Genomic DNA, 27070 nt, shown 5'->3' on the forward strand with positions numbered 1-27070 from the left:
AATCTTTTTAGAAAAAGAGCTATTGAAAGTAAAAGACAGACCCCAAATATTGAAGACCTCTCTTATTGATGCTTCTGGACAACAAGAATACAGAAGTGTTATTGCTTGTGCAGAATGCTTTGTAGGAAATTAAACTACAGAACTTCCATCTTATTTCTACACTAGGCAACTTCCACCAGCTACCAGCATAGCCCAGAAAGTGCAGTATTATAACCAGCCAAACCAAGACACACAATGTGTGCAATGTATCCTGCCCAATCATATAATGAGTAAATATCATTGGACTGGGGACTCTATTTCCATCCAGTATTACTGACCATCTGTAATCCTGCCCAGTGTCAGTCCAGTGTACGCCCACACAGCTCAGTTAAAATAAAGGACTAAATACTGTACAATACTTTACTGATCTTAAAATGATAGTGTTCCCTTTAGAGATACCGAATATTTAAAGGAGATCCATAAAATGTCAGTTTTACAATTTGTGATGAGAGAGAATCGTCTGCCATAAGGATGAGCACATTTTAAAACTTTCTTACAAAACGTATTGAACCTAACAGAAGTCATCTTATGATGATGTCTTATTTCTGGCTGCACTGAGGTTTCTTGTGAGGTAGCTGTTCAACATGTTGTCTGTCCGTCCGCGATCCATTAGGCAATAGATTCTGTCTGTGTCATCTGCTCTCCTGGATCCATTGATAAATACATTTGAAGCTGGGGTGAAGCCAGGCTCATTTTTATGCTGGATTCTAGCTTCTCCCAGCTATTTGTCCCATTTTGTTCTGTGTACCAGAAAATGTATCTGCGAAGTCTGTTTTTGACATTCAATATGTAGAAATCATCACTTTTCATCTCATGCAGCCTTAAAATTAAAAGTCAACTCAAAGTTTTGATTTGTTCATTTGAAGGCACACAGCATGCTGGGTACAATGGGACAGCTTGAGTGTGACAGTTCTGTTCCATCCTTCTGTTGCTGCCGTAAATATGCAGCAAAACAACTAGCAATATTTTAATGAAAAATGTGCCTCCTACAAATCTGATTAGTAAACATGAAATATTTCCCCTCCACTCATGTCATTTTCCATGTAGATGGGCTATATACTCACCTAAACCTAGCACCTTATGCATCTATGGCAACAGAGAGATCTTTCTGTGTTTTGACTCAGGGATTTCATATAACCTCAATTTTCTGGCAGAAATTTCATTGGGAAGTTAATGATGGTAATATTTTTCACTTTTATAGCAACTTTCATCCAAAGATCTCAAAGCATTTTATATACACTTGATGGGGAAGTCATGAAATCCTTCTCAGTCCTTAATCAAAACTACTGACCTCAGTGTGTTTTTTTGTCTGAACAAGGATTCAGGATTAGGCTGGACAAAGTAAACCACATAACAGCCTTGTGAACTGGACAAAAATGATCAGATCTAGTTTAACGATAGGTAAACAAGGATCTAAAGAAGCTAAATAAATTGCACAAGGGCATAGTACAGCGGTGGCATGCTTCAAGTCAGCTCTTAGACCAGAACCCAAGAGTTCTGTGCTATAAGTTCTATATAATATTCCCTTTTGAAAGGACACTTACAAAACTGTGATACATTACTGAAGAGGATATCTGTTCTCCACTGTAAGAGAAAATGTTGGAATTAGGCCAGACATATGAAGATCTCTCCCCTGTAGGTGGATAAGGTAGCATGGCAATTTTGAAATGTCTGGATAGTAGAAAAGATGTGTGACATAGCTGGGTACAATCCAGACTAATGAGCAGCTCTGTCATCCCTTTCCTGCAACCTTGGGTGCCTTACAATGCCTTGCTGAAGTAGCTCCCACCTGGGCCACTCACAAACAGCCTTCCAGCATGCATGCCACACCCTGAGTGTCTGTGTGTAACTGCAACCTGCCAGCCACACTTGGGTTACACTCCGGCTCTCGTCAGCCTTGGTTATACTGCAGGGTGGCCCCAACACACACCCAGTCTTAGATTTCCCCCCAGAAATGTTTGTCCTGTATTGCCCAGCCCTCTCCTGGACAGTACAAATTATTCATAAAACCCATTATTCATAAAATATGTCAGCTGATTATCTCAAATAGTTATTCAGAGACTTCAGTTTAAACACACTGGATTAGATAAAACAGCAAAACAAGCTTATACAAGTGAGTACAAGTAATGAGGCATAAAAGTCAGAAATAGTTACAAGAAAAATGAAGATAAGATGTTTACTAATACTGAACTTAAACTATTTCACATCCAAGCAAAGTTTCTCACCATGTTTTCAGCAGTCTTACTGACTAAATCTGGTAGGGCAGGACCCCTCCTCCAGAGTCCAACAAATGCGTCCTTTGTCACTTCAGGTGCAGTGAATGCAATGGGCTGGGGTGCGGGGAGAGGTGTCTATTGGGGTGTTTGTCCCTCTTTTTGATAGTTTCCGTCCCTTCTCTTGAAAGCCATTTCCAGTAGCACACTAGGAGACAAAGAGTCACTGTGGAAGGATGTTCCCTGCTGGTTTTTCTCACTTGGTTGAACTTTCTTTGTTTCCATCCCTGCTTGATGACTTTGTTTACTGCTTAAACACAAATTAAGCAGAACACACATTCCTTTGTTTAGGACAGACCTATTTGCCAGCTTCTGTTTGGGCAGGGTGGTAGAGTTGGAACATGTGTTAATAACATCATACAGGGAAATCTTATAACTTTATATACAATGTTGCCACACACATTGTATCAGGATGATACCAGCAAGCTGAGTTTTCAAATGTTACCTTACAAGACATGCCTTGTACAAAACTTGCTACAATAGGGTGTAGGGTGTGAACCTGGGGGTACATTCTGTCACACGATGGCATGGCACATATATATCAGCTCTCATTCTGTGCACCCATCATTCTGATTCTCACCAAGCACCAGGGGCTAACTGTTGCTAGTTCACGCTCCCCTGCCTGGAGATGGGATGTTTAACACGGTTGCAGCCCTTTTTTGGAGTGGCTGACAGCTGGGTTTTTTTTTCCGTACTTGGTGGTTATTTTAAATCTGCCAATATAATTTGGAGCCTGTCAACCTTGACAGTGTCCCTTAAAAGATTCCAAATGGTGTGTAAGGGAGTTTTAACAAAGGAGGGTTTTTCAGTTCTTTTAACACAGGGCTACATAATCAGCCTTTCTTGTAGCAGCATTCAGTGTGAACATCTGTCAATAGAAATCTCAAACTGTGAATATACAATTGAACTTTATTATCCCTTTGTTATTTTGTAACTACATAGGTATGACAGACAAACTGATTTTAAAAGAAATCCACAATTGTCAGTATGTCATATGCCTGAATCTTACTGCTGGAAGTTTTTCAGTACATCAGCATCTTCAGGTAGGTGCTATAAGTGCCACATTTTGTTAAAACGTGTTTCCTTTCAGTGAGTAAATGTTTCTCATTTGAGCTATTTTAATTGAGTGTGAAAGGCTTAAACTTTTTATTACACGCTTGCAAAGCCGTCATGTAGAACTAGCTCTTGCACTGCACCAGTGTGGATTGACAAACATATAAGCACCAGATAAAAGGTGGTGAGCAGGCTGAGGAGCCCAGGGAAATCTGATCCTGCTATAATGAAAGCAGCTTTCAAGTTATCCCCGCCTAGTAGCAGAAATAAGGCCCCAGGGATAAGCATTTGTTTAGCATGATGAGGCTCATGTTAAGACATATCTACGACGTTCAGCACAAGTTCTGCTCTTTTGACCCTGCAGAGAGTAAGAGAGAGGCTGCCCTAGAGAGTTTATAGCAGCACAGTTGCACCGATGGAGCTGCGCTGCTGTAAGCTCTCTAATGTAGCCACTCTATGCCAATGGGAGAGAGTTCTCCCTTCGGCTTCATTATTTCAGCCCACACGAGTGGCAGAAGCTGTGTCAGTGGTGGCGCTGTCCACACCAGCACTTATGTTGGTGTAACTTATGTTGCTCAGGGGGTGGTTTATTCACACTCCTGAGCAACAGAAGCTGTAGAGTAGATGTAGCCAAACTTACGTTTGCTTAGCATGGAGAACTCTTTGTTTGCCTTGCCTGCCTTAGGGTTTTAAACTGCTGCCCATCACAGGAGTATCTGAGCACCTTCCACATAAAACCAGAGGTGCAACAGTGAAGTCCCTAGTAGACTTCATGAAGTCTCTGCTGCTTTTCCTTTTTCAGGGTAAAAGCTCTGCTTGGGGCAAAGCTTTTGTTTTTAAGATGGGTAATTTACTTTTGTTAAGGCATTGGTTGCTTGAGGTTAGTTTCAGGACTGGGCATTGGTTTGGTTTTTTAGTTGGTTGAGGTATATTGGGTCAAAGGGGCTATCAGTGTTGTGAGGATCTTTCCTATGGCAAGAAGGTCTTCTTCTCTCCCTTGTAGTTAACCTCACACATGGGCATAGCTTCCACTTGTACTTATGTTGGAGCTGAAATCTTGATGCTCACCATGCAGGTACTTGCACTCCTCATTTCTTCAGCCCTTGGCTGGACTCAGCAGTCCTTCCTCAAAACCCCAGGTCCTCCTGTCCGCTGTTTCCTCAAGCCTCCTCTTCTTAAGGCTTCTGCTCCTGCCTCTCACTGAAAGTAGCTCCGGACAGGATTCTGAATCCCCTCTGAATACCCTACATCCCTTTGTCTTTCTCCTTCTCACTGATTGAACATGCTCCCTTTATAGGGAATCCTGCTCCCAGGCTGCTATCTGGTAATCCTGCTCACCTGACCAAACACACACTGTCTCATACACAAATCCATCACAAAGGGTATGTGGCGGGGTGGGATTCACTGGCGTGGCGCCTCCTGCTGGAATGTATGTTCCAGTCCAGAGTGCCCTCTGCAGGCTGGTGTCTCCTTCCTGGACCCCAGTGCCCTTCTATGTCAGGGGTCTGGCCCCACAGTAACCCACAATCTGGGTGTCTCCCCACCCAGGGGAAACCCCAACCCCCTATCCCCATCTTGCCTCAGTGGCTACTGCCGTCATCATCTAGCCCCCACTCCCTGAGGCAGACTGCAGTCTGTAAACCACTCATCATCGGCAACGGGGGTTGGACCAGCTGCCTCTGCCTATCTCTGGGCTGCCTCTCTGCAGCCCCAGTACCTTTTTTGGTCTTCACCAAGGCCTGCAGCCTGGGGTTTTACCAGGCTGGATCTCCTCAGCTCCCTCTGCCCTTCCCCAGCACTGCTTCTCAGGTACCCTTCTCAGCTCCCAGGCAGCCCGGTCCTTCTCTCTCTCAAGGAAGCTAGAGAGAGTGTGTGCTCCAGTCTCTGGCCCTCAGCCCTCTTATAAAGCCAGCTGTGGCCTGACTGGGGCGTGGCCCCACCTGTGGCTGCTTCCCCCAATCACCCTAGCATTTCTCCACCACAGCCTTCTCCAGGGCTGTTTTAAGCCCTTCAGGGCATGAGCGGGGTGACCACTCCACTACAGGGCATAACAAAATCCAGGCGGAGCAGAGTCCAGCTCCCTAAAGTGGCCAGTCTACCCTCTGACAGTGTATTTGTGTGTGTAAGCAGCTGTATGTGTCAGCAGATTTTTCAAATTTCACACCTGTCCATCCATTTGCACATGGTATTACTGAAATTACAAACTCAAATTACTATTTGCTGTGCATGTAGATTGAATAATTGACATGCAGAAAGGGACATAGGTGCACCATTAACTAATTTGCACATGCAAATGGTTTTTTCCATACAGATGTTTATGGGCTGACTTACTGCACTCTTTTTTGAAAATCTGGTATTTAAAATGGGATTACAATCTGCAAAGTGGCTCTAAAATAACACTGTGGAGCTCTATAGTTATTCTCTCTGTGATTGTTCGAAGTCATTCTCTTCTAACTTACACTGGCTGCTAACAGCCTCACACCTCTGTTGTGACAACTGAGGGCTACAGGGGCATAGAGATACCACCCCAGCTGTAGGAAGGGGGCATGGGAATGGCTATATCAGTTCTACGCCATCCAAGGCCCTCCTTGGACCAGGAATATCTTACAATAGACAGTTTTCAGGTTGTCTTTTTCCAACAGAGTGACATAAAGCAATTCTACTGAACTTAAGAGGTGAGTTCTTATTTTTGATGGCAGTATTTATGCCTTGGGCTCTCTTCTTACACTTCTCAATACCCAGCTGGATACTGTGAATTTTGCTTAACAGGGTTTACCTTGTGCTGTGTGATATTCCCATCAGAGGCAGAAACTTTATCTCAAATGTCCCAATACATGTTATGCTTGGAGATGCACAGACTATTTAGGGAGAAGGGACAGGAGGCATCTAACTAGAATTACTTTCCCGGCAGTTGTAAGTTGAGGTGTTTTCTGTTTCTCCTTTGAGCTTATCAAGTTTTGGTTTGGAAATGGATAAATAACTGAGAAATATTTACTCCCAAATCCTCTTCCTGGGGCTCCTGGCTTTCACTAAGCAGAAGCAGTCAGAGGCCCAGAAATGTATGGCCTAGTATACTTTGAGCTGCATCTGAAACCCTTGTAATTTTTCTGAACACTTTTGTGGCTATCAAGCCCTTGTTAAAAAAAAAACAACTATAATTATATTGATAAGAACTATTAGTGTATTTTATAATAAAATAAATCATCAATATAATGTCCTTCCTAAGAATTACAGCCACTCCTTCCTGCCACTACACCGTTGTGCTAAGGTGTTATCTGCATTCTTATGTCTGGCATTAGCAATTTTTGATGGCATTCAGTCCTCAAACTATCACTACTCCATGTGCATATGTTAAATAAACCTAGATTAGCAAGCATTTTGGAGAGAAAACAGAGCTTTGCACTGCACTTCCCTGAGGTCAGGCTCATTTGATAGGTTAAATACTAACTTGATAGTAATTATGATCTCCACAGAGTGAGACAAGGAGTGAATAAGATATTTAACACCATGTGCATTGGCTGTGAAAACCTTTTCAACTCTTGCTTTCATCCTCAAGGTTTTCAGTTTTATAAAAAATATATTGGTGTATTTTTAAAGAAATAACGACCCTTTTCTCCATTCACTTTTTTTTCTTTTCATTCAGAAACTTTTCTCTGTGTTTACTCTCCACTTCCCAAGAATGGATGCTCTAGCTACCATCTACAGCAGCATCACAAATATCCATTTCCAGCACTGGGGCTTCAGTTACAGTGTACTGAAATCTATCAATTCACTCACACAAGCTGCACTTTGTCTGCATCAGAAAATGGCCCAGAATTTCCTCCCCACAGCTATTAGATTCTATTATGTTTTTAATTTAAGAGGTACTTCCTACCTACACATATTCCAGGAAACACAGTTTCCTCTGCTATGTCTAGGATCAGACCAATCACCATTTTCCTCCACCATGCATTGCAAATGTTTATATGATTTATGTTACACTTCTTAAAGTCTCTAGTCAAACTGAGCTGGGGATTGCCCTCACATAAATACATACATATAACCCCTGTTAACGCCAAAAGGAGTTGATAATCTCCAAAATATTTCACAATAGGGTTCCCTTAGTTGACACACAAGACGTAGAAAATAGTTCAGCATCATGAGTCCCTGAACATCCCCATCAGTTGAAAGATATGGAGGATGCAGGCGCTTCATCCTGGGAGATAAGGAGATACGCTCCCCACCGGACAGAGAAAGGGATATTAAGGTACTAATAGAATAGTTTTATCCACATTCCACACACTGACTTAAACTCTTTTGTTTTTTCAATTGTACTGCAGGCCAGTGCTTGTTTAATAATGGACACACGCTTATTTATAGCATCAGACGTTTCTGATTAAAAGTCTAATAGAGGATAGTTATCTATGTAGGTATATGCAGTACATCAAGCTTTTGTCAGCCATGCAAACTATGATGAAAAGAGGTTCACATTCTAGACCTCCTCTAAACTGAATTTAAAACTCCCTTGCCATGGGGTGCTGTGTTCAGGGCTGGAGCACTTCCTTCTGACTGCTTCTGGGGATTAGCTCTGCCAGTCCAACACCTCTCCTGTCATTACTCACTCCATCACTCTCTATCTCGCTCTCTTAGGACTCAACTGCTCCTGCTTCATGCTTGGCCCCACAGTAAGGTCATGGCAGTCCTCTCCTTGCAGGACATCAAAGTATCTGGGAACCCAGGCAATCTTTCCTCTCCCTGCCCTTTAACAGCCCTGTCCAGCGGCTGGTAGGGGAACACAGCCCCTGTCCCGCTTGCATGGGGTTCCAGACCAGCAGAGATGGATTAGAGGTTTCTGGGGCCCTGAGACAGAGTATGTGAGGGCCCCTCCCCACCTCTTCCGCCTGCAGTCCCCCCCTGACTGCTTCTGGGGAAATGGGGTCAGGACACAGGGGCTTGCCCCGCTCCCTGGCAGGAGCGCTGGGTGGCCACCCAAGGGCCCCCCAGTTGGCTAATCTACCACTGCAGCTTAGGGACCGTACAACAAGCGGTCAAGGTCTGCGCAGTCTTACTGCTAGATCCCTGAGCTACTTCCTCCCTTACTGATAGTGAGTGCAGTTTCTCTCTCTCTCTCTGCAGCCCCCTTCTACTCTCAGCTCCTGGGCTTTATATAGGCCCCTCCTGTTCTCGTCCAGTTGAGTATCATCTCTAATTCATCCCTGTTTGCTGGCTTCTCTTCCAGGGGCAGCCTATGGGGTGAATTAGCCCACCTGCAAGCTTAACCCCTTCAGGTCTTGTGTGGGGTGACATGTCATCACTTCCCTGTTATAGTCTGCTCCTACCACCTGTCTTTGTAATCACTATACATGGCTATGTGCTCACGGTGTTCAGAGACAACATTACGCAGCACATTTCTTCAGGGTGAATCTCAAGAGGGATGATCTTGCAAGGCACTGAGCATCTCCTAAGATTCCTGTTGATACCAGTGGGAGATGAGGGCTCTCATGCCCTCTAAGAAGGATCTTGTCACCTTGCAAGACCTGGTTCAAGTGTACCAGTGTCAGTTTGAACCTGCAAGTTTGACTGCCCACCCCAGTTAGCCAGCTGTCTTGGCAGGAACTTTCAAGAAACCAAGTTTTCTCCTGAGATTTCTAATGCTGCCTGTGCTGTGTTGGAAGCAGAAAGCACAAAGAGGCATGGAAATAGAAATTAATGAGAGCACATATCAGAAAGTTCAGTGTTTGATTCTAAAAATGGGGGAAAGGGTTTGTCGTGGAGAAAGAAGAGCATTCCTATTTTATTCCCAAGATGGTTTCCCTCCCTTTATCCTACCCATTCTGGTTGGCTTTGGCAGACTCACCTACCACTATTTATTGAAGTGAAAACCTTTTTGGTATTGTGGGTCAGGTTCATGGGAGGCTAGAAAGAGTGTGAGGCAGCATGTAGGGAGTCTGCCAGAGTGTGAGGGAGATCAGCAATTTGGGCAGCCTGAGCAGAGCGGGCAGTAGCACATGCTGTTGATAGTGTGACTTTTATTTATAGGTATTTAGGCACCTGACTCCTATTGATTTCAATGAGGATCTGGCCCTTATACGATTTCTGGTCAATTATTGGTTGTCTGAGCTTTTGTGGGCTACTTTACATTTGCAGAGCCAAGTTCCCCGACACCTGCTTTTTCCTCCATCTGTTTAGATGCAAAAAGTGCTGGATATGAGTTTTTAAGACCTCCTAGTACAACTGGATGAAAAGATCACCAAAGAAGGAAAAAATTTCCCAAGAAACTCCCCTGAGGTAAAAAAATGCCCAGATAGGTTCCTAATCACTCCTCACACCAGGTGTAGAATTCTGGACTTAAATAAGGGAGCTGTGATTAACATGTCCCTGAATGAGAGAGTTAGGGAAGGTAACCTGCTTCATGCTCTCAAGATGTAGTCTGACATGCCAGGGTAACACCATGGTGTTAGCTGTCCTAAGTTAATGTGTTGTGTGCATTAGCACTGTGTGTGACAGAATTTCAGCTGCTGAAGACAAGTAGAAATTGTGGGTGAACAGTGGCTCTGCTGAAGTTATTAGGAGCTTTGCCTTTGACTTCAGTGGGGCCAGGATTTCACCCCATATATTGTTAGGCAATGGTGACCAGTCAGGAAAAATGGAGGATAGAAAAGTGTTAGGCAACAGTAAGTACCATGGAGGTGCCAGTAAAACTGTACAGCAAATTGGAGTCAAATTTAAGTGAGATATAGGGGACTAAAGACTCAATTATTTGTAACATCACTAGTAGTACTGGTGTTGAAGTCCTTCAGATGTGTTACCAGGTCAGCTAGGAATATGTGTCAGAGGTAATGAGAATGCAAATGGCAGTGGGGGGATAGTGTGGTCCTGGCAAAATATACTGAGGCTGAGTTGAACAGAGGGAGAGAAGAATGTCAGAGACAAATAAAACAGGAAATGTTATCTCAGCAAAAATGCATAATAGTAGAGAATGGGAGAAAAAGGAATCACGGTCCCTGAAGCAGGCACACGACTGCATTATATAACTTCTGCTGCTCTGACGTCATTAATTTCCTACTAAACACACACATTAATGGAAGCAAATATTCATACTGATATGCATCTAACTGGATGGAGCATTTTAGTTACTAATCAGAAATGGATAGTATAATGTTCATAAAAAGTCAAGCATGGAAATGAAATTTGAAAATATTTTTGCAGGGAATGTTTTTGCGTTTCAAGAGTGTGTGAGATTTCCTATTGATTTGGTTCATTTATGGCTTCCATGAATAATTCTGAGTCTAGTCAGATAAACTTATGGAGGAAAAGGATATTGAACATTTTAACAAAGATCTTTTTGATACTGTAAAAAGATATTTTGACGTATGATTTCAATATATATAATACCTATGAGTAATATGTGTGAGTGCTTCTACGCTGTTTCATGCCGTATTACCTCCCATTTACCCAAAATTTAGGATTGTTAAAATGGGATTCATGATTTTAAGTAAGAATATACCTGACAGCTCTATGGATCACTATATAACAGGTTCCTTTTTCTTGTTTCTATGTATTCATATGCCTAACTGGACATGATCTGAATATTATGAGAAGGATAGTATTAAATACCCACTGTTATATTGGAAACATAGTTATTCCAGTTTCTCCTTTGAAATGAGATTGTTTACCTTCCATTCTGATCAGCTGCTTGTATGTTACAACCTCATGGTGAATGCTGCAATGAAAAATAAGAGCTTTATGGTATTAGTAAGTGGGTAAAACTATTGATAGAAACTACATGAAATATATATATATAATATGCTTTTTGACTAGCAGCCTCAGTGAAATGGTCTGGTTGTGTTTAAATCATTTCGTCCTGAACAATTGTCAGTACAAAACTGTCACACGATTGTCATTAACTGGCACCCTTGTTGGTAGGCTCATCAGAGAAGACAAAGACCGAATTACCATGAAAACGAAACTTCTGGAAGGAGTCCCTCCAGATTACGGTTGCGGCTTGTTGGCAGGGAATGATGGGGAAATGTAAATTGCCACTGTGTGTGCTGTATCTGTTTGGTGGGTAGAGGATTTCAGCCTCCAAAGATGTCAATTCAGCAGCTTTCACAAGCACTAACAATTCACTCAAAACATTAAAATTAGGAGAAAAAAATGTGATAAAGGGTTAATATGCTGTGTGAATGCTTGTTTATATCTCTATATTGTTACCATCAGGGTGTTGATGAGCACGTATTTATCCATAAGCCACTAATTTACTGCCACTTTGCCCATGGTGTTGGAGAACCTTGTTACTTTCCAGTATCTGATTGGGAGAAGCTGACCAGAATTTTAACAGATTCATTAGAGCACTACAATGAGCTTCATGCTGCAATGAATCTTGTTCTTTTTGAGGATGCTATACAGCACATGTAAGTTTCCTTACTTTCCATTGGTATAATGTGTGCTCTAACAAAGATAATCACTGAAGTGCAAATTCGTTTAAAGGTGACCTGCAAGGGTATTAAAAATAACCTCACATATCTTTTGAGCAGTGTGCTGAGTGCCCCAAGTGACCAGACTAAGCCAGGCATTTAGCACTGTTTTAAAATAAAATGTAACAATTTTTACTTTTAAAGGTTCCAAGAAACCTCGACCCACTGTGAATTGTTGGCTTCCTCTCAGTGTGACCCACCAAGCATGCTGCTGATCACATCAAATCCACAGTACAGCCCTGAGGCAGACTGTAGCTTTACGATATTTTAAGACTCGTTATTACAATATTATATTGATTTCAAACATTTTACATTTCTGTGTGGGAATGAAATAAAGGCTATTTAAAAAACACTTTAGATATCTGCACGGTACTCTAGGAAGGGGGCTTAATTAACTCTCCAGGCTCACTCCAGTCTGAAGTGGGGTTCTGTGGTGGATATGACATCTCCTGTTTAGTCCATGCCAGTAGGTCATCTACAACAGGAGGTATTGATCCAGTGTGTCTAGACTTTGCAAAGGCTAAAAAAGAGGGGTAGGAGGAAGGGAACTAAAGTAAGATTTACATTTTAAATCCCTTTGGGGGGATTTTCTGGGGCATCCCTTGCATGTTTTGTAAGCTGATTGTTTATTGATAAAATTATTTTACTGGCCATTTTTAATACAGATCTAAGATTTGCACCTAGGGAGCCAAATTTAGCTCTGGTTTAACTCCATTGTCTTCTGTTTTATTAGGTTTATTTAATTCTTTTACATTTATTTTAACCCAAACATGTGCTAAACACTCACTGCATCTGTAAGTCAGGATTACTCGCATGAACTAAGATTTGCAGGATCCATTATTAAAATTAAGCATTCACTGATTTTGCAGTTTGTTCACTTTTTGCATTCCATTTAGCTTAAATAGTAAAACTACACTGGTCAGTTTTGCTTTATATATGGTGTTTCACCTTCTGGTTCTCATATATTTGTACAATGCCAGTGTTTTTGAGCTCACAACATTATAGGTGAAATTTAAGTCCTCATCCCCTGCCAACCCCCCTCCCCCTTTCACTAAACTATAATACAAAATAAGAAAATATTTCTGTTTGCTGGTTTTTGGAATCCCTGCCCTCCCTCCCCTTCCCCCATCCTTGAAGCCTAAAATGGGGGTCTGTATGCCTTGACACGGCAAAAAGGCCTCTCAAAGATATCTATGAATTGTGAACAATATGTTCCATTTTGAGGAATGTCATTAGATTCACCTTGAGACAAAACTAGAAATACAAGTCAATGGTGGAGGATCCCCAAAGGAATGTAAAAAATCTTCTTCCACTGGGACCCAGAGCAGAAAGCATATTAGCTCTTCATCTTGTTTGGATTTTGTTAATCAAGAAAAATGTACTTAATTACTCTGACAGGAAGCAGTGCATGTAGAGGCTGAACTGCGCCTGAGACCAGATGTCACGTAGCCTGAGATAGCGTAAGTTTCTTGTGCTACTTCACTGTTAATAGAGTAGAACCTCATCAATTATGGTAGCTAAAAGAACTCTATATTTTACTCAAGTGGGAATGTAATTAAGCCACACGATAGAGGCTTTTGCCTTTTACTGCTGTACATAGTTGGTTTTGTCTTGACAATCTTAAATGATGTTTTTGTTCAACGTTTTTCAACATGGAAATTACAGGAACAGGCAATTGGGGAATATATTGACCCGTTCATATCTACTTCACCAGTTTGAATGCAGTCAGTGACAATAGTGACCAAAAGTGACTGCCATCTGCTGGTTGTATTTGAAGAAGGTCTCAGTCCAGTTCCTAGTAGATAGGTGTCCACATCCTACAGATTATCACTGGCACTAGCTGGTAGTCCCAGCAGAAAAGACAGAGGCATACATAGGGACAGGAGTACTTTGAGGTATTCTCTCCAGGTTAGAGTTTAGGCACATGGGAGGGTTTTGTGATGATGCCTGCAGTAATCCAGCCCATGACATCACACATCTGTTCTGTGAATAAATTAAGGGATTTACACTACGTGGGAGCTTTCACAAGTATTACATAAAAATAATAGGAATGACTTAATTAGTAGAGGTGGGCCCAAAGCAAAAACCTCAGATCCAAGTCCCACCCCCAAATATTAGGAGGATGGGACTTTGCAGCATGGATCTATCTGTGAAAATCACACTAACATTTTCTAGCCCATAATCTTTGATAGATTACATACGATGGAAATGTCTGCTACCAAGCAAAAATAAAAGCACTGTAATTTAATCTCATTTCCATAGGTGTCATGTCAGCTGCATTCTTGAGGCTCCATAATTGGAGTTGGAGGTTAGGGCAAGCAAAGTTGGTGCTGCTTAGCAGCCTTTCTCAGCTCCCTGGCAGTTTTCCAAACAGCTCTTGGTAAAGGAAATGCTATTCATGATCTCAGGGTAAAAGTTTTAATTTCTTTTGACATGCTGTTTTTATTTCACAACATTCATAGAATTACCCACTTTCTGTCAACCAATGATGGGAGATTACTTTCTGTACATGAGCAATGAATAACAGATTATTTTATGTGTGTGTACATGTCTGTGCATAGCGATGGGAGCCCTCAACACGTGATGGTGGGTTGTGCCTCTCCCTATCAGTAATGTAAAGTTGTATGTTGTGAGCCTAGATATGTATTGACTGGTTTCCCCCTTACCAGAGGGAACATCCAATCGTTTGTGAAGATAACTTTCCGGCTGCTTTGTACCGAGTGGTGCAAAGCACCTGAAACAGGGGATATGTCACACTGTGTACATTTTTTTTATGTGAATTGTTTTCTGACTCCTTTCTTGTCTTTCATCTCACAGTCTCTGCTAAGGAATCACAAACCAAATATCATTTAATTCTGAGTTCAACTTTCAAACTCTATGTTTGAGAGGATTAGAAATTAGGCAAAGTAAATTCACCCAGTTTATCATGGACTAAATCACTAAAGCGCACATAATATCTTAAGCTTAACTGTGGCCAGCTTTTATTTGTGACCTAACTGTGGCAATTGTTCGTATTGGCCTGTAGCCACAACATCTTGACTAAGGGCCAAATTTACTAGCTGGAAGTCAGTGGACTTGTATTACAGAGTAATTTAGCCTCAAGTGTGTGTGTGTGTGTATGTGTGTGTGTATAAAAATATAAATCAGTGGATAACTTTATTTCATATTTCTGTAGTTCATTGAAAATAAAAGGGGCTTTACCCCATTGTGACTGACAGATTAAAATATAAAATGTATAACCTTCAGAAAATACATGGTCAAAACTATGATGTTATTACCAATTTCCTAAATGCTTATTTCTATAAGAGTAGAAGGGCTCCAAAGAAGGCTCTAAGTAACTAAGAATATGTTCATAATTACAAAAGTAAAAATAAGTTTAACTTTTATTATACATAATAAAATATAAGTAATTAAATAATATTATGTAATAGAGTTCAGATATCAGAAACTCAAGCTACAGAAAAAAGATTTGTTAGTGTTCTCATCAGCAGATTCTTGTGATCGAGAAACTTATTCCTGTATGTCTAAGAGAAAGGTGGTGGTTTTTTCTTTCAGTATTTCATCCTTGGGGGATGAATATTCTAACATTGTATGGCAAAGAATTCCATAGGTTGACTGTGCGTTGTATGAAGAAATACTTCCTTTTGTTTGTTTTAAACCTGCTGCCTATTAATTTCATTTGGTGACCCTTAGTTCTGTGTTATGAGGAGTAAATAACACCTCCTTATTTACTTTCTCCACACCAGTTATGATTTTATAGTCCTCAATCATATCCCCCCTTAGTCGTCTCTTTTCGAAGCTGAAAAGTCCCAGTCTTATTAATCTCTCCTCATATGGAAGCTATTCCATACCCCTAATAATTTTTGTTGCCCTTTTCTGAACCTTTTCCAATTCCAATTATCTTTTTTAAGATGGGGCAACCACATCTGCACACAGTATTCAAGATGTAGGTGTACCATGGATTTATATAGCGGCAACTTGGTATTTTCTGTCCTATTATCTATCCCTTTCTTAATTATTCCCAGCATTCTATTCACTTTTTTGACTGCTGCTGCACATTGAGTGGATGTTTTCAGAGAACTATCCACAATAACCCCAAGATCTCTTTCTTGAGTGGTAACAGCTAATTTAGACCCCATCATTTTATATGTATAGTTGGGATTAAGTTTTCCAATGTGCATTACTTTCCATTTATCAACACTGAATTTCATCTGCTATTTTGTTACCCAACCACCCATTGTTGAGAGATCCTTTTGTAGCTCTTCGCAGTCTGTCTGGGACTTAACTATCTTGAGTAGTTTTGTATTAGCATATGATAGTCAAAGTACTGTTGTGGTTTTTTAGTCAAAGTGTTCTGTACTGGATTTATGCATGCCTTTAGTGTCCATACTTCCCCATGTAAAAACAAGAATAGAGTATGCCACATGAAGAATTGGTATTCATCTACATGTCTGTTTTTAGCCCGGATTCTCATGCCTGTGAAGATTTGTCATCTTCATACATTTTTATGTGGAGTTTCAGGGGTGGTGCAGTGATCTTCATGGCAACATAGCACCTTTTTATTGATGACCCAGTGGTATCTAAGCAATGTTTGCAAGACAAACTGATGATGGTTGCTCTGAAATTATTAGATACATCGTCCCTAGGTATCACCAAAATGGTGGCACAGAAATAAATGTCCACATGTTTCAGCTCTGGCCAATTGTAATTCTTTCCTTGTTTTCTGTATGCAATAAATAAAGTAATAAATAGAAACATGGTTTTACTATAAAAGGACATTAACATTATTTACCATCTGTAACTTATTGTTGGGACAAAATGATTTATAGCTGAAAAATTACAAATGAACAGGCCATGTTTATCTCTAGTGCAACTATACTGAATTTAGTAGAGTTATTCTAGGGGTTAACTTGGCCCCATATGTGGTATGGGCCTATAGAATTATTGTAGCTTTGACATTCCCAAGGCCCTAGAAAATAAGCAGATATGATCAATACAGTTGACCTTCAGTATTTTCCTCTCATCACCTTTTAAAAATATATCTCCCTTTTGAATGTATCCATACCATATTTGGCCCAGATTTTGCATTGCAAATTACACAGGTGCAACTCAGAGTTGCACAGAGGTGACCTATTGAAGTGAATGGGGCTATATGTGGGTACACCCATGTGGTTCTCAATGCTAGATTAGTGCCTGACTGAATGAACCAACTGTACCTCATGTTCATCTGCTCAGCCTGCTCTGAACTGTGCATCTCAGTTTTGAGTTACATGACCTTTGGGGTTTCAGCAGATGCACAGATATTGTATGTATGTTACTTATCTAGAAACAACAGTACAAAAACATCCCTTTGTTCTTCACTTTCATACGACCATTCTGTCGATCCCAGAATACGAGTCAGAGTTTTTTGTGAATTGGTCCTTAAATCTGATTTATGTATTCCATAGCATCATGGTTCGCTTTTCACAAAACACCATCTACTCAAGTTTTACTGGACTTTTATAATCTGGCTGAAATGTATCTTCCTGATATTCACAATGATTTAAATTCACCATCCTGCTCCCCCCGCCTTCAGAAATGCTTGTTTCACTGCTTCTCTCTTATTAATTATAGTCATTGTGTCCTGTCTAGAATCCCAGCATATTACTGGAAAACTAAACAGTATACAGGAAAACATTTGTGATGGAAAGTAGGAAAATACAGTCTGAGGAACAATCAGCATGGGCTTATAGGGTAATCAGCAAGCTGATTTGAGAGCAAAATGATTGTTCACTTTTTTGGGTAGCCTTCCCTGTCTTTCTTTGTGACAGTGGCTAGATCTTCAAATTGTTAATTATGTACTGCCCTCTAGGGATTTGTGTTTTGCTTGTGGCAACCTGCTTGCAGGCCTTAAGGGATCCATTTATTACAGTCCTATTACTCGTATGGAATGCTTACTTCTCTCCTCTTCACCTTTTCTTTTGACCTTGATAGTAACTTTGAATATCTCCTGTTCCATTATTTTTAAGTTGCTTTTTAACCTCTTTCAGGTTGTGTTTTTGTATTGACCATTGGCATCTTGCTTGTCCTGTGGGTTTGTGTTTTGTGTTCAGTAGATTTTAAGTAGGCATGCATGTGTATGTCTATTCAGGGAGTGTGTGCACATATATGTGGAAATATATATCATAAATACAATTTCCTTTCAGATTATTTTAATAAAACAGATTTTTAACTTTTAATTTGTGATTTTTCCAAGGGAGTGTTTTTCTTAATGTTTATGTATATTCAGATAGTGGAAATGACTTATCGTATTTCCTACCTCCGAGTGATGTTTCCACCCTTTATTTTAAAGTCGTAGTGAAGAATATTAGCACTGTTCCTTCTCACAGGTGCTCAGATACCCTATGAGTCTTTTCTTGTTTTAATTAATGACATGTAAGCATCAGGTAAAAAATAACAACAATGAAAACTAATTTTTATTGCACTTTATAAAGTAATATATAAAACTCAAATCATGCAGGTTAAGAAGACCACCGGAAAAATCTTTACAGGTTTAAAATAAAGAACATAGACAAATATATTCATGATCAGAAATATAAGATCTTAAAATGAGCAAAGGGCAGCAGGATTTGAATAGGCTTCATCAACAGAGGGGAGAGGTCAGCTGTGGAGATGAGTTATAGGAGCTAGCTATTAAGTCACCTCTCTGACACCAGTCGAACAGTCTGCTTAGCATAATCATGTGCAATCAGCAAAAATGCTGTTTATTACAAAATGTTTTTCCCTTTTAATATTGTTATTTAAAATGATGCAATGTAAGATGCACACACTTTCATTTCATGAGTACAAAGTGTCATTATTAATGATTTGTGGTGCTTTCATGACATTGTTTTTCAAAGTACAAAGTTGTTGGGAGATACCTCTCCAAACCTACTTTTGCTTAAGTAGTTGAAGGCTTGCTTTTAGATGGGTGAGGCTTGGTCCTTATATTGTCCTCATAGACACTTGTGAGTGATAAAATGTTTAATGATCCTACACAAGCAGGCTAATCTGCAGTCTTACATTACACATCTGTGTTTGAGTTCATTTGGCCTTCTTAACAACTTGATACCAGCCTCTCTTTGAAGTGCATATTACTGAGTTCTAAGAACTGGCAAAAGTGGGCGAGGAATTGTCTAATAAAATACTTTAGCTTAGACTTACTGTATGCTATACTTATACTTAGATTTGTCACCTATTTACATCGTTGTTTCTCCCATGTTGATACGAAGGGTGGTCTGATGAGGTATCTGAATCTGGATTGATTGAAGGCTAGCGTTTGGAATTTGGGTTTCAGGCTGAACTAGGAGTAGGGTTTATATTCAGGTTTGAGTGTGCTGAAGTTTCACTAGCTGTTCCCATAAGACTTAGATCCAAATTAGTATAAATCTCAAAAGATCCGCTCCCTCCACCCCCAAGCTTTCCTTCATCTTTGGCCAAAAACTTGTGAGAATGGATGTTCTTGTAAGATTTCCCATATCCTGAGCATATCCAGACTGGATTTGGTAACAGGAGGTTCGATGGGAATTAAGTGCTTTTGAAAATCCCACTAGGCACCTAATACCTTTATAAATTTGGCCCAAAGTGTATGTGTATGTGCATGGTCCAACAACTTTAATGCAAAGTTACTATTGACAAGCAGTGCCTTGTTCCCCTATAGAAATATGCTTCAGCTAGGGCTTCCCTATTATAAACAGACCTGAGGAACCACTAAGTAAATGGGTCATTTTATGTGGTGTATTGTATTCTCTCATTTGTCTGCATGAACTCCACCTGCCCTTCTCTGCATTAGTGAATACTGCTGTCCATAGCATAGTGATTATTGGCAGCAGGTTGCCATAGCTCACACTGTGACATGAAGAGAGGTGGCTCTGCACCCAAAGGGATCATGGACCCCTCGTTTCTGTGCTGAGTTATGTGTGTAGTGCAACTTGAGGAGCACAATCGTCTATTCTTGCAGTGGGGATTTGTAGCAGTCTGGTAGCAGGCATGACAATGCTGGGGTGAGTGCAGACATTGTTTCAGAGGGAATCCGTTGGACAAAGGGCATGGGGTGGTACCATCAGGCAATTTTGGGGGGTTAGTGCATGTTAAGTGAAGTGGTCGAATAGAGGCCAGAGATAGCTAGCTGGTGTTTGCTAAGGCCACCTAAAGGTGACCTCTCCCTTAGTGAAGACATGGTCTGACAGTTTCTTTTACTTTATCCATATGCTGTGTCTCTGCAGTGCCCCATCTCTAGGAAGAAGAGAGCTTTAAAATGTCACTCAAAGAGAATAGTGTGGATGTGTGCTGTGACTCTTTATTGCCTGATTTTCTGTGGGTTAAGCATCCGTGCATTCAGCGTTCTGGAAGGGTGTTTTTGAGCAGTGAGTTTTCCTTGTCTTGAGGAAGAGGTGATATAACTGAAGGCAGAATGAAGCTTCCTGGGAACACCTCACTAACTCAGTTACCAGCTCTGCCCTTCTCCTGGTCCTTACATGCCCCCAGTAAAAGTTGTGGAGAAAGGAAGGTGGCAACCAACAGGCTGTGAGGAGCACATCTATCAGCTGGAGGCAGCACAGGGGAGTGAGGGTAGCCCCATACATTGTACTCCCCTTTGGGGCTAGGATAGTGAGAAGGGGCTCTGCACAACCCTCCGTAGCATTGTAGAGGTGTGAACTGGCCCATTCATTTAAATTCATCTGAAAACCCCATGGAGATGAATACAGCTTGACACAATACCTCTGAGAGGTGTGAAATGACCCATTCACCTCAGTGGGCATTCTCCTTCAACTCTCCCAAAGTCTATGCCAGCCCCTGTTGCCATATATCAGTTTTCAAGACAGTTTTGGTAGGCACATAGGTTTTAGAGCAATTTGAATATTAAAATCAGCTCCTTATTGCAAGGTGCTACATTTGAGGAATGCCTGCACCAAGAGAGACAGACATACCAATAGTCAACATAATCTCACTATGCACTTGGATTTTAGAGCATTTTGAAAATTAAAAGCATGTCATTATATGGGCAACCATATATTGGACCTTTGATCAAATGAGCCCAAATTTGCACCACAAACTCTACCCAGACCCTGTGGTAGCACAGCAATATTATGCTGGGGCAGTAGAAACATGACAATTAACATTACACCAGGATTTTCATTTTAACAGAAATTAAAATGATATAGAAAAATTCTCTCTTTTGGGGTTAGAATATTATTTCTAAGGGTTTATTTTAGTTTGTATGCTCCTTAACATTTTTTTCCTCCCATAGCAGTTTGGGGTGGAGGAATATCATTGGAGATTTGCTTTAAAAAGGACCATGTGTCTAAGATTTTTCTACCGTCTGACGTTTCATTCAGAACCCATTTTCACAAGAACAACTGCTCTTTGAGAAGTGAAATTGATAGGGGTGATCACTTGGTTTGTGTCGATTGGATGGAATTATTGTAGAAAGTTGAAATTTGTTTTGTGTGTTTTATTTTTCCTGTTTTGACCGATGACTATCCTGGTGCTGAAATAGTCAATGGCACCTTACACTGGTCCTTAGAATAAAGTTATGTTTTATGGGTGCATTTCCTAATGCTCAACAACCCCTTTGATCATGCTAGCATTGGTGAGAATCACAATGACTTGCTTTGCTTTGGTTTCACGTTAGGGTGGGGAGGGGGCTGTATCTCCAAATCCTCTTGCTCAAGCAGCCTCAAGTTTGGCTCACTAATCCTACCCTGGATCCCCATGAGACACAGCAATTTTCAAGATGATCTGAGTCAACATGTGGGTTTTAGAGCATATAGAGAAATGGGCTGTTAAACAGTAAACTAGTCTCAATGTCAACTATAGTGATGCTACAGCCCCAATATAAACTGTGAGAATCTAACACCTAATAGTATAACTATGAAATTGAAGGAGATCATGAATCCATACCTCCACCATCTAGATGCTAGACCATGGTCTAACATGTTTTATTGTCTTCTCAATAATGAGTCTGCAAAACCATAGAGAGCTGCATCAAAAAGGAAATGTATGGATATCCGTAAATTTTCCCAATCAAGTGTTTACCTTTTATTTGTCTGCAGTGTCTCTCTCTTTTAAATTTCAGTTATAAAAAGAAAAGCTCAAGTTTATTTCCACTATTTTTTACCTGCAAGCTAGTGATTTATTAGGATTAGAGTGAATTTGCTGTTTCTCACAGCTTTTACTGGCTGAACAGGGAAAAAACTAAGACAACTAAAAAGAGCTAAAATTAAGTGGCAGTCCTATTGCACTGCATACTTTTAGAAAGTATTCTGAGGCATAATGTATTAAAATTCTCTATAATTAATCCTTGTTTGCCAGGAAAATATTCAACCATGTCAGGAAATTATCTGTGAGGAATAAGCACTTTCCTTCCCCTGTTCCAATTTGTGTTGGTGGGTGGGGGAGAGAGGAAAAATAGCACAGATGCATTCAGTATTGTACAAAGAGTATGTATGGGCATTTCAATCGCTGATATTTCACTATGTTCTGATGCTAATGTAAGATATGTTGTGTTTGCATTTATAATTAAGATGAACAGATGGTGAAGACTTAGTTTAGAGTACTACTGTACATCCATTAAAATAATCTCTGCTGACAGTGATTCTTCACTATAACAGGAATTTAATTGCATATATATCACATACACATTAGAAAGAATTCTGTCTTTAGCCATTTGCTCCATTAGGACAGTAGTAAGACTTCACCAGAACGGGATTTGTGCTGGAGACTCCATAGAGTAACAGATACAGCTCTGCAGACTGTATTGAATTCGTGAACACTCTATGATGACTCAAAGAGAAAGCAATTTATTGAAATATGGGATTTCTTATTAAAAACACATTTTGAAAGAGGGAGAGGAATCTGGAATCTGTCTGATGTGCCTGATCCCGATTCTATTTCTATATGAAGTAATGCCACTGACGTCACTGGAGTTACTCCTGACTCAACTCCAGTTCAGAAAGGTACCTAATTCCTGATTTTAAGCATGTGTGCTGTGTCTCAGACTTCAGTGGGACTACTCATGTACTCAGGGCCACCCAGAGGATTCAGGAGGCCTGGGGCAAAGCAATTTCGGGGGCCCCTTCCATAAAAAAAAATTGCAATACTATAGAATACTATATTCTCATGGGGGCCCCACAGGGGCCCGGGGCCTGGGGCAAATTGCCCCATTTGCCCCCCCTCCCCGGGCAGCCCTGCATGTACTTAAAGTTAGATACACGCTGAAGTGCCTTACTGAACTGGGGCCTTAAACTGGTGTAAGTGGGAGCAGAATCAAACCATTGTCCTCACGTTTGTTTTATATGGAAGCTACAAACAATGGCATTTTGCAATTCACCACTATTATTATTGATTGCATTATAACATTTGTGCTTTTCATCTGAGGATCTCAGGGGTTCACAAACATCAGTTAATAAACAGAGACTTGCAACACCTCTTTGAAGTGGGCACCATTTCTTAGCCTTTGTATTGACTGGTAAACTAAGGCACAGAGCTGCTAAGTAGTAAATTACCCAGCGTAATACAGCAAGTCTGTTGTAGAAGTTGTAATATATAAAACCCTGTTTTTTTAACTATACCACGTTTCGTCTTATCTGATTGCCGTTCTTATGAAAGTAAAATCAATCGAGCTCAGATTTAGAGGGGGGGGGGTCAGAAACCATTATTTGTTAGTTATATGCCACCCCTGACCCTGCTTTTCCGGGAAGGGATGCTCCCTACACAGTCATTGTGGTCTATAAAACTAAATCATTATGGTCAAATCAGGAAGGCCAAAATATCCCCATAAACACTAATTGATCTAAATTGATACTGTTTGTAATTCAAAGGACTATAAAGGGGGTGGGGGAGAGAGACAGGCTGGGAGCCAAAGGATCAAAAAAGGCAGCAAGTTTTAGAAAACATTCATTTGACTAATTTGCCCAACTTAATAAGGAAAGGATGGTTTTATTCTGAGATATAGAAGTAATGATTGATTAGATGGGCATTATATTTACAATATGTGGGATGAGGAACGGTTGTGAATGGGTATCGAAAATATCTCACTCAGAGTGGAATAATCTATGAATCAGAGGAGGCAAAGCACAAAATACCAGAACACGGAGAAAGGGTTTAAATAACCACCAACCAAATCTTGGAAGTGGTCCAAAAAAGCTGAGAACAAAAAAGGAACTACATGCAGAATAATGGTTTTAGACAATAGAGAGAGAGGGAGCTGCAGATGCTTTTGAATGGAGTATGAGATCTTTAATTATAATTACCTAAATTTAAGGTCAAGACACCTGTGTATTGCTGTCTCTGGGGAACTGATTGAAAAATCAGAAGTAACACTGAATCTCTGTGATATCAGTTCTCAAATTTCTTATAGAAATTTTGATATTACTAAGTATATCTTTGTTATTATTTCTTATTTGTATTATACCTAAAGATTCTGACTGAGATTGGGGCCCGATTGTGCTGCACTGAAATCCATGACAATAAGACTGAGTCTCTTATCACTTAAAATAAAATGTAAAATTAAGATCCACGAATCCCCATAGAGGTAAATGAATTACTGACCAAAAATTAAGACCATCTCATCTTAACTAACTCTGCTCTGCCATTCATTTTATATTTTGCATCTTAATAATTCAGACAAGTGCTATGTCTTTTCTTACAAATTAACTTTGTAGCTAATCAGGTAATAAAACCTCAGATTTGTTGCCATGAGTGACACCCTAGTTAAGAAGCAGCAGGGGTAGCAGACTCTTGATTCCTAGACTAAGGGCTTATCTTCACTACTGCACTACATTGGTACAGCTGCGTCTGGTGAAGACACGCTATTTTGATAGGAGAGAGCTCTCCTGCTGACATAGCACGGTGTAGGTAGACATGGCTTCCACACCTTGAGTGATGTAAATTCCATCATGTTTAGTGGTAGTGTTGACTGAGAGAGATTAAGCACATACCTATGGTGATACAAACTGTCTCCTGTTACCAACAATGCCACTTAACATCACTCGGGTTAATTTATTATCCATCATAAGATCTTGTGCTGATTTTTGGGCACAGGAATATGCTGATATATCCAATGCTTGAACTGAGGCATTGCATGCAACAGTCTGGTATAGCGATCTATGCTCCTGTTGTACCATAGCTAGCTGACACATCATACCAGTGCAATGTTGACCTTTTGATTCTTGCCTGGCTGCCTTGTTGTAATGCTAGCTTTGAGCTAAAGAAAGAGCATGGACAGCCCAATAAATTTTGGGCTACAGAGAGAAGAGAGCCCTGAAGGAGAGAGACCTTTCAAAGAAAAAATCCCATGCCCTGGGAGCCCGTCCTGGAACATGGGTGGCAGGAGCCAATCCCAAAGCAAAAGCAGTGGAAGTAGATGCCAGAGTCTGCTACTAAACGTGTAGTTAGAGGGGAGCCAAAAGAGAGAATGGGAAGGAGGGAGGAGACTAGGAAATGAAGAGCGATTGTGGGGTTAAAGAAGGTAGTGAGAGGAAAGGATCTTTTGAGGTAAAATTTCAGGGAAGAGAAAATACTAGAAGTTGAAGAGGGAACCAGGAATGGAGTGCAGCCGAGAGCTAGGAAAGGGCAGAAAGCTGGTGGAGGAAGGGCAGAGGTAAAAGATACTCTGGAGAAGTGGAGCAGGGAAATGAGAGAGAGAGAGACAGGAAGAACACGAAGGAAGGAAGCAAAAGAGAAAATGAGATGAAGAAAGTGGAAGATGGAAGTAGAGACAGACACTTGGAAGAAGAGAACAAAAAAGAAATAAAGGGAGAAAAGCTGAAAGAAATGACTTTGAAGTTAGATGATTTTGTGTGCATTTGGTCCCGTTAGAGCGGCTCACAATTTTTTGACAGGAAAATTTTTGTTTTAGGTTTTTAATAACCAAAACAAATCAAAATTTTTGATTCCCCTGCACACCTCTTCCCCGTTTCCCTCCCCCACCCCACCCTTCGTTTGGCCACTGAATCAATAGAATCATATCTAAAGCTTTTTCTCAGTTTTGTTTTCCACTCACTTTTCAAAACTATTCCAACTTTGGAAAAGTTAGAGTGCTAAAAGAAAAAATTGAAACACTGTAATATTGCCAGTCCAAAATTTTTCAAAAATTGAGGAAATTATGTCAAGTTAAAGAGTAGCAGAGTTATAATTAAAGTGAGGGGAAAAAGGAAGGGAGGGAGATAGAAAATACTTCAACTGAAAATCCTTAAACTGGAAATAAAAATAAATAATAAAATATAAAAAATAAAAAAAACCTAAAATGTATGTTTTCAAAAAATCAACTGAAATGAAGAATTAAGAATATAAGAATAAAAAGTTTCAACTGAATGTTTTTGTTAGAAAAAATTTCAGGGAGTTTTAACAGCTCACATGCTTATTTTACTGTATTTCAGGGCAGAACAGAGGAAGCTCAAAGGCCAGCATGTCCATTTTAAAGCCAGGGCAATCTTTGGACCCACTGTGACCCTAGGGGGCACTCATATCTGTGGTTGTGGAGGGGGGTGTTCTGTCCAGTTGTTGGCTGGAGGGCATAACCAAGCCTTTTGTGCTGGAATTTAAGCTTTGGAGATAAAGCTATCATGAAAGAAACCAAATGATTTTTTGTCACCATTGTACATACTAACCCCCTGTTGTACTCCATCTAGTTCATGGATCAGTGTTTGCATTGACATTTGAGGTAAATTGGGCTGGTGATAATGACTGAAGAGAGCAGTGGAGATGGATATACTGGGAAAATGAGAGAGGTTCCCGTGGTGAAATTCTGGATAAAAGCAAGAAATTAACTGCTGTCCAGGCCAAGTAACTCAGAGTCAGACCACCATCATTTTGATTGAAGTAGCAAGAGACAGCAAAAGAGCCTGTTCTAGATGAGAACAAGCACAAAGGTGGAAAGACAGACCGGGGGGAAAGGCTTTTAGTGAATCAAAAGCACCTACTAACTAAAAATAAATAAAATGAAAGGAGAAGATTCAAACTTCATTTCCTGTAAGTTTTACTGAGATAAAAGAAAGCTTAGGAGATGCAATGGAGAAGTATTGCTTGATTTGTTTGAGAGAGAGTGTGAATAATGTAGTAGGAATAGCAGAAAACGATAGATATAATAATTAGAACTTAGATAAAAGAATATCCAAAGAAATGTACATTTAAAGTAATACAAAATCTTTCATGTGCAATATGATTTATAAAGCAGGCTGTGTGGCTAGAGCAGGAAACTGAGAATCAGAAGTCCTGGATTTTGTTCCT

At 40.3% G+C, this 27070-nt stretch overlaps 1 pseudogene; it reads left to right on the top strand.

The window, feature by feature from the left end:
• Positions 1–27070, top strand: part of LOC120374531 — a 202284-nt pseudogene that overhangs the window by 94956 nt on the left and 80258 nt on the right.

The sequence above is a fragment of the Mauremys reevesii genome, linkage group 11 (genome assembly GCF_016161935.1).
Source record: "Mauremys reevesii isolate NIE-2019 linkage group 11, ASM1616193v1, whole genome shotgun sequence".
Lineage (NCBI taxonomy): Eukaryota > Metazoa > Chordata > Testudines > Geoemydidae > Mauremys > Mauremys reevesii.